The 13,181-nt window shown below is 34.8% G+C and overlaps 1 protein-coding gene across 7 annotated transcripts in view; it reads left to right on the plus strand.

Annotated features, from left to right (window-relative positions):
• Window positions 1-13,181, plus strand: part of LOC101888879 (protein similar) — a 365,682-nt gene that overhangs the window by 19,425 nt on the left and 333,076 nt on the right. The window lies entirely within an intron of this gene.

Here is a 13,181-nt window from a genome sequence, read left to right on the forward strand (position 1 = left end):
CATTTATTGTTCTTTCCAGATGAAATTTTGCAAAAGTCATTTGTTTGGCCCAAGGACAAACCCTATTGAAATTGGAGACAATCGGCAAAAATTTAGGTATAGCTCCCAAATATATTATTGTCCGACTTGCCTTTTATTGTGCACCAAACGTTTAATATCAGCCCGAATAGTATGGAATTTTGCACATACAACCATATTAGGCCTGAAAATAAATTTGCCAAATCGGTCCGAAATCGGTTCAGATATAGCAATAGCCCGAATATATATTGTTCATCCGATTTGTTATTTTTGTCTTCTGCATCCGTAATATGCACTCTGTAACAACAATATTTGGGGAAATATATAAAATGCAGCTCAGAAATACATTTGCTAAATTTCATTGAGATCGGTTCAGATTTGTATATAGCTCCCATATATAACTTCGTCCGATTTACCTTTTTTAGTGCACCAAACGTTTAATATTTGTCCAAATGGGATGGAATTTGGCACTTATGTCCGAATTGAGTCTAGAAGCTAGTATGTCAAATTTGGAGATCGGTTCAGATATAGCTATAGCTCCCATATATACTGTTCATCCGATTTGTTATATTTGTTACCCATAGCCGTAATATGCACTCCGTAACCACGATATATATCAAAATATATCAAATACAGCTCAGAAATATCTTTGCCAAATTTTATCGAAATCGTTTCAGATTTGGATATAGCTCCCATATATATCTTTATCTGATTTCAAATAAATTTTGCACCAAATTGGCAACACAAGTCCGAATTAAAAAGATACAAATGCTTCGGCATATTTAGTCCTGTGAACTTTAAACTATAATTATAATCATAGCGTATATGATTGAGTTCTCCCATAAAAACTTTTAATTGTTATGTGGAGCTCTATTAAATTAGCAAAGTGGTGTAGGGTATCATAAAGTCGGCCCCGCCCGATTTTAAGACTTTCTTTAATTTTGGTTGCTTGGAAGTGTCGAAGGAGGTGGGGATATATTAAACCTTTGACCTTTTGGTTTTAAGCAACTCTTGCATTTTAAATAATATTCTTCTGAACACTTCAGAATTTAAGCCTGTACTGCATATGTCATTTCAGCTCTAATCCACTACTTGTCAGTAAAAACGGGAATATGTATGCATTTGCGAATCCCAATTTTTTTATTATTTCATATTTTATCGCTCTTATTTCAGCGTTCCCAATTACGTTCATCCCACATTTAAACAGTTTGCATGGTTGGTGTGAGGGTACAACGGTACTAAAACATAAATTGGTGTTAGTTACAGTAAAAATTGTGTCAAATTAATAAAAAAGAAAAATTTAGTTGAACTAAATAAATGAAAAGAAGACCAACCCATGAGTGAGTCGATTTTGCAGGGAGAGGTGTCAAACTTGAATAAGCTAAACGCGCACATGTTCTATTCTATATTCGACAAAAAAAAACCAACTTCATAAATAAGTCGAATCGACATAGACATTTTTGTTTTGGTTTTGGGTTTCAAACACATTGCGTGTTGTTATTGTTTATTTTATTGCTTTGTTGTTATTTTAAACAATATATAATGAATTGAAAAAAAAAATAATATCGGAATTTGTTATAAAATAATCTATAGAGCTTTCAATTCCAGAAGTCGATAAACCGAAAGTCATTTAAGATATTCCTTAATATAATGTTCAGTGATGGTCCGTTTCACAGTTTTTTAGGTTTTCGACTGTCGAAAAGTTGTAAACGTCATATACCTGTATAAAACACAGAAAAAGTATAAAATGTCCTAATACAGCCCAAGTTGATTGATAAACGTTTAGATCGTACTATTGCAACCTAGCTGATCATAATGATGATAGATTCTTTGTGTAAATCTTCCTAATCTGGCAAGGTTACGTCAGAGAGCTTAAAACCTGCGCTGAATTGTCGTTCCATAAAAAAATGAATTAAAAAAAAAATAATTTCTTTATAAAATTTTTCATTCGACATTTTTCGCCAATATTTCAGTTTTCATTTCAGATTTTAATAGGAGAAAAATTAAGCACATGTATTTTATTGTTTGCAAAATAACCAAGCTTTAGATCGTTGAACTTTTTATAAGCCCTGAACCCCTTCTATAACCCCTAGCTTAAACCCTGCATCCAAAGGGAAGGCTGCTGTTTACAAAAAGTATGGCATGATTTCTCAGATGATAAACATGCGGGCATTAACGATTATAATAGGCTTGGCAAATATGCAACCACCGTGTTTCTGTCAAAACAGTTATTATTTTCCTAGGTTTATGACTTTTTAATGTTATTTGTAATGCGTCGGGAAACTAGGTCTATTAGGTATTTTATCAAAACATTATAGCAAAATCTCAATAACTACTTTCAAAGTCCTTTACTAAAATTAAACGTATTTTAGATTTATTTTATATTTTCGCGCAGCATTATAAACCTTCTGTTTTGTTCTGTGTCCGGACTGGGATAATTTTTAGACACCAAATCTAATGCATATAGTACTTGACAACTTGAATCCCTTCTTAATAACGTATATGTAGGTTAATAAATTAATTAAGAGGATTAACAACTCGAATTTCGTGTCTTATGATTCAGTTATTTAATTTAGATAATCAGTATTAATATAATAATGTCAAGTTCCGCACTCGACTTATAATTCATATTAAACAGATTTCCCATAAAATCAGAAGCCCATACTAATTTTTTTTAAACACAAAAGATATGTTAACTTCGTTAAAGGACAATTAAAAATGACAATATTTTTGATAATAATTTTTCTAAAATATATCAAAGTCAAAAAAAAAACAAGTAAGCAAAGGCTATAGTCGTGCGGGGCCGACCATGTGATACCCTACAACACTACAATGTTAGAAGCCCCCTTATGTCCAAATCCATTTTGAAATATTTCGCTTTTGAAATTATGTCACGGAGCACTGCCCAGATATTACCCTCAGCATTTTGAACAGAGACATTCGCCCAATATTTACGCACTGCGTCGTGCTCTTATTTGTTGTGGTTCATTTTAAAGCTCAATGTAATCCAATGGTCAACCAAAATGCTAGAATTATTCCCTGTCCACAACTCTCTTCTCAGGCGTGTCGATTGGCTTCAATTGTGTGATCAGGAAATTTTTTCTATTTTTGGTCCATTTTAACCCCTAAACAACTTTTGAAATAATAGACATCTTTGGAAATAATAGACTTAGCCCTTCTGAGCCTAACCCTACCCTTGTGAAAATATTCGTGAGGATCAGACGATAATTGCAGACTGTATATAATAACCAAAACCTGTGTTGTAAAGTGAAAAAATATTACAATATATACAATTCAATATTATAAGTCAAAATGAAAAAATCGCATGCGATAAAATTTATGAAAAAATAAAAAAATGTTACAAAATACTACAAAATCTATAAAAACACCATTATTGGCATCTTTTTATGCGATTTTTTTAGATTTTATTCTCTTATGCCAATAGGGAATTCTGAATTGACAAAATTTGTCAAAATCAGTCCAGCCATTCTTGAGATATAAGCGTTCTAGCTAACATCCCCTTCCTGAAGCCTGAAGCTCTAGCCCCGTGCTAACTTTCGATTCGATTGGTTCAAAATTGCGTCCTGTAGAGCAACTGCAAAATCATGAATTTTTTAGTTTTTGGTCCATTTCAACCCCTAAATATTATGCGATCATCTCCAAAGAAAAAGGGTTATATTCTGGCTCTAGCCCGACCTCCATTCTAAATTTCGTTAAGATCGGACCAAAATTGCGACCTGAAGAGTAATTACAAATTAACATGGATAGACGGACAGACGGACGGACGGACATACATAGCTAGATCGACTCAGCTCGGCGAGATAGGAAGATCCATATATACTTTCCCATGTGGGAAACCAATATTTCGAGGTGTTACATAATTTTTGGCCCAATCAAACTTATAATACCCCCAACACATAGTGTTGTAGGGTATAAAAAAAATCCAGGTCACTTTTATAGCGTCACAAGAAAAAAAAACAGACAAAAAGTATGTGGAAAAGGAGACATGTCCCGAGCCCCTTCCGAAATTACTATATTGCTCCCATTTTTGTATGTTTTGTATGTTTTTGTATAGAAAGCTTAGTTTATTCCTATCTGCACTCCCTTCCTCCACACGTTCGAAACGCATTTTTGTGTACGTTCATCCAAAGTCATGACAAAAGAAGTGTCCAATCTCCTGAAATTGTTTTTCATTTTGTTGTACCGATTAATTACCCGATTGACTGGGAATGTTCTAAAACCGATTTTTATTAAATTTCACTTTAAAATTAATCAAATATATACAAAATCAATATATACATGATCTCTAGCTTGACAGTACAAAAATAAAAGAAAAAAACAATTTATACAATAATCCGAAAATATTTTTATTAATAGAAAAAATTTGGGAGCGAATTATCTCCAGCGGCAGCGATTTTCATAAAAACAAAAAAATCCAGATTGTAATAATCTCTGTTTCGGTCAAATTTTGATATTTTTATACCCTCCACCACAGTATGAAGGGTACATTAAGTTTTAGACCCCACAAAATATATATATTCTTGGTCAGCATGAGATTCTATGTCGATTTAGCGATGTCCGTCCGTCTGTGGAATCCACTCTAGCTTCCGAACGAAATGAAGTAGGTTGATAAAATTTTACTCAAATGTATATTATGTCTGCAGGACTTTTGGTATTAGGTCATGTAGGTTCACGTTTTGGAAATGTCCGTGAATGTTCAGGTCTTTGTATATCCCCCATAAACGACACCTTCATATTTTCGGTATTTTGGTGATTTAAGAGATATTATCACCGGAAATATTTCAAATTTGGTATTTGAAATTCGTAATAGATACTACAGCCTATGACAAACAATTGTCTGTGCAGGTCCACGCCTTCGTATAGCCCTCATAAGTAATAAAAGCCCAAGTTAAATGTATTTCATCAAAAGAAACAATGGGCCTAGTACATATTTATTGGCTCGTTAGATACACACAATACACTTATCGCAACCAGGAACCGAATCTCAAAAGGACAGAAGCGTTTAAAAGGCGGATTCTTAAAAAAGCTAACATTGTTCCCAATTGTTAAATATGGGAAAGTTCTCATTTACTTAAATAATAATTTAGGTAATTATCGAAATTTATCGATAAATTAGCGACGAAATCTAAGTAGCCGCTAAGTCCTACCGAGTTATTCCAATATTGTTAACCTTATGCTAAGTTTACATAGCACGTGATTCGCTCTCTATTCCTTGTTCGACCATTAACTAAGAAATATCTACTTAATTCACACTGTATGTTTTATCCGTAAAATTTACTGAGCCAATAACGATTTTTGTTCTTTTTTCCATTCAAATCACTCTCAGAAATAAGATGAAATATGTCCCATCCCTAAAAAATGAGAGCATTTATCGAAAAAATTAATTATGACATTTACAAATTCAAAATAGAATAATTTATGTTCTTTGGGAGAAAAACAATAATTTCTTCTATTCATATTAGTGAGAATTTTATGTATTTTCGTAAAAATTGTCATTAAAATGAGTTACAGAATCGGACTAAACATTTCATTTTTAATTTTTATTATATTTTTTGTTCGTTTGGATATAATACGGACAACATTTTTATTTTTTCGGCAAAAACAACTTGGGAACTATTTTAAATGTTCGGGAGTTAATACAACTTTTACAAAAATTCTACGAACTGGATATAAAATACCTGTCCCACCTGTTTCCGCTTATAAAAATATTAATAAAAAAAGTAAATAAATAAAATTATAAAAAACAATTGACATTTGAAACCCCTTATTACCGTCTTTAAAAAAGGTTTTTGTTTTAAGCGGCTCATACCTTCGCTTTTTTGTAATTGATGCAAACATTAAATCGAAGCTTAAATTATCAGCGAAAGTTCAATTCGATTGTCATAATTTATGGCAATCTTTTGATAGTAGGAGATAAACGCCAAACAATAAAATGCATTCAGCTTCTCCCTGCACAAGCAAAGACAAAAGGTAATAAATTTTATTTAAAAGAAATATTAAATAAATGCCAGCGATGCTGCCGCCGTGGAGATTCTCTCCCGCCAAATGGGTGGAGACTTGGTGCGTCGTAAATTGCATATGACCCAAATTTCTTTTGACATCTGTAGAAATTATGATTTTTATTGTGTACCCTACACTTTCAGAGTAGAGAAGGGTAGTTAGGAGGGGAATACTTCACAAAAACACTGATTTTTCGTCTTCTATGGAAAGAAGACCTTTAAATAATCTTCTGTAGCCAGAAGGCCTTTTGAGCGTCATCTACGAACAGAAGACATTTTTTATGGTCTTCTGGAGACATACGAGTTTTTGAAAGCTTTTCTACAGATCAAAGACATTTTGGAAATAAACCCTTTTGAAGGTCTTCTATAGAAAAAAAATCTTTTAGACGTCTTCTACAGAAAAACGACCTTTTAAGGGTTCTATAGAAAAAAATATCTTTTGGAGACGGAAGATCTATGAAAGTTTAACTAAACACGGAAGACTTTTGGAAGGTCCTCTATAGGCACAAAACCTTTTGGAAGTCTTCTATAGACGGAAGACCTTTCTATGTAAGATCTTTTGGAAGACTTCTATAGAAAAATGATCTTTTGGAGGTTTTCTACAAAAAGAAAACCTTTTAAAGGTTCTATTGAAAAAATATCTTTTGCAGACAGAGGGAAGATCTATGGAAGGTCAACTAAACACAAATACTGATTTTTCGTCTTCTACGGAAAGAAGTTTTTAAAGGATCTTCTGTGGTGAGAAGACCTTTTTAAGGTCTTCTGTGGGGATAGAAGGCCTTTTAAGCGTCATCTATAAACAGAAGAAATTTTTATGGTCGTCAAGAGACATAAGAGCCTTTGAAAGGGGGTCTACCAACCTTTTGGAGGTTTTCTATAGACGGAAGACCTATTGAAGGTCTTCTATAGAAGGAAGACCTATTGAAGGTTTTCTATAGAGGGAAGACCTATTGAAGGTGTTCTATAGACGGAAGACCTATTGAAGGTCTTCTTTAGGAATAATACTTTTTGAAGGTCTTCTGTAGAAAAGGTCTATAGACGACCTTATGATAGAAGTTTTGATAGCCTTCAAGAGACAATAGACATTTTAGAGGTCTTATATAAAAAGAAAGTGTTTTGAAGGTCTTCTATAGACATGGGACATTTTAAAGTTCTTCTGTAAAAAGAAGACCTTTTAGAAGTCTTTTATAGAAACAAGACCTTTTTGAGTTCTTCTATTACAGAAGTCCTATTAAAGGTTATTTATAGACGGAAGATCATTTTATAGAACACCTTTTGAAGGTCTCCCTAGAAAGAAGGCCTTTGGAGGTCTTCTATAGACGGAAGACTTTTTGAAGGCATTCTATAGACAGAAAGCATTTAAAGTCTTCCATAGTCCAAAGATCTTTTGATAGTCTTCTACAGTTGGAGGACCGTTTGTAACACCTCGAAATAAATATTTTTGATCAGCATAAAATTCTATGTCGATTTAGCGGTGTCGGTCTGTTGATAAAATTTTACTTAAATGTATATTATGTCTGCAAGACTTTTGGTATTGAAAATGGGTCATGTAGGTCCACGTTTTGGTACAGACCCTATATTGGTACATCCCTATTTTCGGTATTTTGGTGAAATAAGAGCCATTATTCACCGGAATTGTTTCAAATTTGGTATTTGAAGTTCGTAATGGATGCTACAGCCTAAGACAGAAAATTGTCTGTGCAGGTTCACACCTTCATACAGCCCCCATACAACTGCACCTCCCTATATTCGGTATTTTGATGATTTTAGCGACATTATTCACTGGGATTGCTTCTAATTTGGTATATGAAGTTCGTAATGGATATTGCAGCCTATGACAGAAAATTGTCTGTGCAGGTCCACGTTTTGGTATATTCCCTCCCTATATTCGGTATTTTGATGATTTTAGCTAAATTTTTCACCAATTTTTTTCGTTTCGAATTTGAATATTATAATGCTTATGACAAAAGTTGCCTATGCAGGTCCACGACGCCGTATAGACCCTAATAAAACGTCTACATTAGGTATTATTAAGATTTTAACAGAATTTTTAACGGATTTTATTTCTTTGAAAATTGGCAAATTCGTTCTAAATTGTGGAGGGTATTCAAAGTTCGGCCCGGCCGGCTTTTTTACTTGTTATAGTTTATTTTTCTTTTTATTGAAAGTAAATGTAGGGTATAAAAATTACGATCTAGCCGATTGCGCTTGCTGTTACTTGTTGCTGTATTTTATCGCCAGCCTTTATTTTAAATGAACATTGATTTTATTGTCCGTTGATGTAGACATGCGGCTATTTGGACTCACAACACATATGTTGGTCAGGCTTTCAGTCTTCACGTTTGTCCATCCAGCCATCGATCCATGGCTGTTGTTGTTTTCTCTTGCGATGTCGATACGACACAGCTACTGTCGTACTATATTTGTTGCAATTTTAAATTTTATTTTTACACAGATTTGCTTCTGTAGTTCCGATGGCGGTTTGCTTTCCCAGAAGTAGGTCGCACACAATCCATTGTTTTCGTTTTGCTCCCCCTTTTTTTCTTTGTAAAACTTATCAATGTAAAACATTTAGCATTAATTTTTAGTAACTGTTTTCTCTCGAATATGCCTGTGGGATGCAGCGCAATACATATGGAGAGGCACGCATGAAATTGATAAATATGGGTTAAGGTGCATGTCCAATATGTTGTGGCATGAACATAATTTCTTTGGTCATGGAACCGAATCGTTGTGTGGGGCATTGACTTTGTGGGATGTCAATTTGTATTCAAGAGATTTATTTATTTCGAATAAAATACAAAATTTTTAATAATTTTTTTCTTTTGTTTCGTTGCAGGTATGTATGCGTTTGACCGACCACAAGCGTAAGTTTGCATTTTGAATGTGTTTAAAATAAGTTTGTTTATCTTTATATATATATATATGTATGAAATATATTTCTAAACAAACCGCACATAAATTCTTGGTCTTAGAAGATATTAATAAATCACATCGACTTCAAAATACAAATCACAAAATATTCCATCATGTCAATTGACAAAGTGACACCCAAAATCGCAGGTATTAAACAGTCTATTTGCATTTTAATGCCGCCGATTTTATGGAGGAACTTCATCTAAAGCCGATATAATAGCAATTGGCAACAATGTTTTTCATTTCTTGCCATATCAGTTGGAGGAGCCAATGTGATTAATGTTGGAAACGAAGGGACCATGACAGTAGCACCGCTAACACCTGCGGTCAATGAAACCGAACTGCAGAGACCTTGAAATTTTGGAAAATGTGATTAATGTTGGAAACGAAGGGACCATGACAGTAGCACCGCTAACACCTGCGGTCAATGAAACCGAACTGCAGAGACCTTGAAATTTTGGAAAATTTTGGAAATTTTGGACCCACAATAATATAAAATTTAATTTGGAATGTTCGAACTTCAGACTATTTTCTATTTGCTAACTTCGATGATGCCATAAATGGATTTGGGAAATATATTTAGACAGGAGACCTATTAAAGTTTTCCATAGACAGAAAACCTCTCCATGATTTTCTATAGACAGAAGACTTTACAGATGACTTCTATAAACAGTTAAAGGTCTTTCATAAACCAAAGACTTTTCAGAGATTTTCCATAGAAAGGCATCTCAAAGGCCTTCTATAGACAAAACACCTTTCCAAATTCTTCTATAGACAGAAGACTTCTTAAAGGTCTTCCATAGACAGAGGACTACTAAAAGGAAGACCTCTCGAAGTCTTCCATAGACAGAAGAGCTCTCAAAGGTCTTCTATAGACTAAAGACCTCTCAAAGGTCTTCCATAGACAGAGGACTTCTAAAAGGAAGACCTCTCGAAGTCTTCCATAGACAGAAGAGCTCTCAAAGGTCTTCTATAGACATAAGAGCTCGCAAAGATCGTCTATATACACATGAACTATCAAAGGTTTTCTATAGACGAAAGACCTACAAGTGCTCTTTTATAAATAGCTGACATTTTACAGCTCTTGCATAAACAGAAAACTTCTTAAAAAGAAGACCCCACAGAGGTCTTTTACTAACCGAGAACCTATTTCTATAGAAAGAAGACCTCGACGTTTATAGACAACATACCTGTCAAAGGTCTTCTGCAGACAACAGAACTCTCGGAGGCCTTCTGTAGACGAAAGACCTCTTAAAGTTTTTTTTAGACAGAAGACTTCTCAAAAGTCTTCTACAGACAGAAGACATCACAAAGGTCTTTTTTAAATACATAAAACCTCACAGAGTTCTTCGTTAGACATAAGACCTCAAAGAGGTATTTTATGGACAAAATATCTCAATTCACAAAGGTTTTCTATAGACTGAAGACCTCACAGAAGTCTTTTACTATCCGAGGACCTAGTTCTATAGAAAGAAGACCTCGTCGTTTATAGACAGCAGACCTGTCAAAGGTCTGCTGCAGACAACAGACTTCTCAGAGGTCTTCTGCAGACGAAAAACCCCTAAAGGTCTTTTTTAGACAGAAGACTTCTCAAAAGTCTTCTATAGACAGAAGACCTTACAGAAGGTAGTTTTTAAATGCAGAAGACCTCACAGAGTTCTTCTATAGACAGAAGTCCTCAAAAAGGTATTTTATAGACAAAACACCACACATAGATCTTCTATAGATGGAACAAATCACAGAGGTTTTCTATAGACTGAAGACCTCACAGACCTCTCAACAGTCCTCTATAGACAGGCGACCTCACAGGGGTCTTCTATAAACAGAATACATATCTCCATAGAGAGAAGACTTCACACAGATCTTCTATAGACAGAATACCTTACAGAAATCTTCTATTGAAGATAGACCTCACACATGTCTTCTATAGACAAAATACCTCAAAGAAATCTTCTATAGACAAAAGACTTCTCAAAGTTTTTTCCATAAACAGACGACTTCTTAAAGGTCTTCAATACACAGTTGACCTCTCAAAGACAAAGAAGAACTGTCAAATGTCTTCTGTCGACACAATGCTACTCAAAGGTCCATAAGAGGTCTTTTATAGGAAGGTCTTCTACAGGCAAAAGACCCCACAGAGGTATTTTATTAACCGAAGACCATTCAAATGTCTTCTATAGAGAAATGACCTCTCAGAGCTATTTTATATACATCAGACCCCTCAAAGGTCTTCTACAGACAGAAGACCTATGGAAGGTTTTCTTAAGACAAAATTCCTCTCCAAGGTCGTCTATTGACAGAAGATATCTCAAAGGTATCTTATACAGAAGACTTCTCAAAAGTCTTTTATAGACAGAAGTCCTATCAAAGATTTTTATAGATAGAAGACCTCTCAAAGATCTTATATAAACCAAAGACCTCGCAAAGGTCTCCTATAGACGGTAAACTTCTCAAAAGGTCTACTGTGGACATATTATAAGTAAAAGTCTTCTATAGACTGGAGACTTCTCAAAAGTTTTCGATAGACAGGAGAACTCTCAAAGACCTTTTATAAGCAGAAGGACGATGAAATATCTTCTACAGACCAAAGATTTTCCATAAAACCTCTTAATTTGTTCTATAGACAAAAGACTTCCATAGACAAAAACCTCCCAATGATCTGTATATATACACATTAATTTTTTCTTCTTCAGACAGCAGACCTTTTAAATATCCCCTTGTAGGGCACAACTTCCAAACTTTTCCAATTATTTCTAGTAACAAATCTAAATACAACAAGGCTCTGATATTGTTGCGGTTAAATTAACAATGCAAATATTAGGCACAAACTTGGTCAAATCAAGAACGTGATTAAACAAACCAACATTTTGTGATTCTGATTTCAAAAGAGATTTTCGCTCCAGCAATTTTCGGTAAAATGATATATAAGTGTGTGCGTGTGGCGCGTCTATGATTTATGAAACGTGAGATAACATCGGAGGTTGTTGATGACACATTTTGTGTTGAAAATTCAGTTCTTGGATCTTATCAGCCGACGGAAATCAAATATTGCGCGAAAATTAAGAAAAACAACAACATATCTTTGGAAAAATCGTAGACATGCTTGTACGGCTCAGGGTTTCATTCATTTTTATAAAAATTCGGTAATTTGACCAAACACGGTTTGTTTAACTACATAAATTCAACTTACTATACAGGGTGAGATAAAAAATGCAACAAAGTCAAACGCCACAATTTTTACATTTTTTTTTTAATTTTATTGAACGAACGCAAAAAAATGTCGGAAACAGCATCAAATTTTAGAATAATTTTAGATTTGTTCGAATTGGTCACATTTGGCACGAATTATGGCCTTCAAACCACCACACGCTACCCGAATATTGCTCTGCGGTATTTTGACCCATTCCCGGCGAAGCTCTTGCTTGAGGTGATCGACACTTTGGTATTTTTTAGTGCCAACCTTGCTTTCCAAAATACTCCAGACACAATAGCCCAACGGATTCGTACTCGGAGATTTTGGTGGCCATTGTGCGCTGGAAATGAAGTGAGGAACCTCATTTTGTAACCATTCTTGGGTGGCGCGTGCTGAGTCCTGTTGGAATTTCCAAGGTCTGCGGCCAAAATGTTTGCGTGGCCAAAGCTTTCATACACCCTCCAGATAATAATATTTGGCATTTATTCTGAAGCAACGGACGATTAATACGAGCGGAGAGCGACCATCGGCTGTTATGGCGGCCCACACCATCACCATGGCCGGCGCTTGAGTTCTGGTGGCCAACAAAAGGTACACATTTTCAGCTGACCTCTTTGGCAAGTAAAAACGATCATTTTGTTTATTTACAAACTGCTGGACAACGAGTGTTTCCTATCAGAGAAAATCAAATTCGGCAGTTCACCACTTTCGGCCAAGCGAAGCAACTCTTAAGCTCTTTTGAGTCTATTTTCTTTCAGTTGCGGTGTAAGTTCTTGCACTTTTTTTAATTTCAATGGCTTTACCCCGAGCTCATTTTTCAATATTCGTTGAATGGAATTTTGCGATATGTTCAGATCAAGAGCCATTTTTCGGCCACTGCGACGCGGGTTTCGATAAAGTCGCTACTTTACTTTTCGCACCATTTCTGCTGATGTTGCTGTTTTCTTCCGTTCAGTTCTTTGACGTGGGGCTAGGCTACCAGTGTCACGGTAACGAGCGATGGTACGAGACACAAAAGATTTATTTACATTTAA

This window comes from Musca domestica, unplaced genomic scaffold, assembly GCF_030504385.1.
Source record: "Musca domestica strain aabys unplaced genomic scaffold, Musca_domestica.polishedcontigs.V.1.1 1, whole genome shotgun sequence".
Taxonomy (NCBI): Eukaryota; Metazoa; Arthropoda; class Insecta; order Diptera; family Muscidae; genus Musca; species Musca domestica.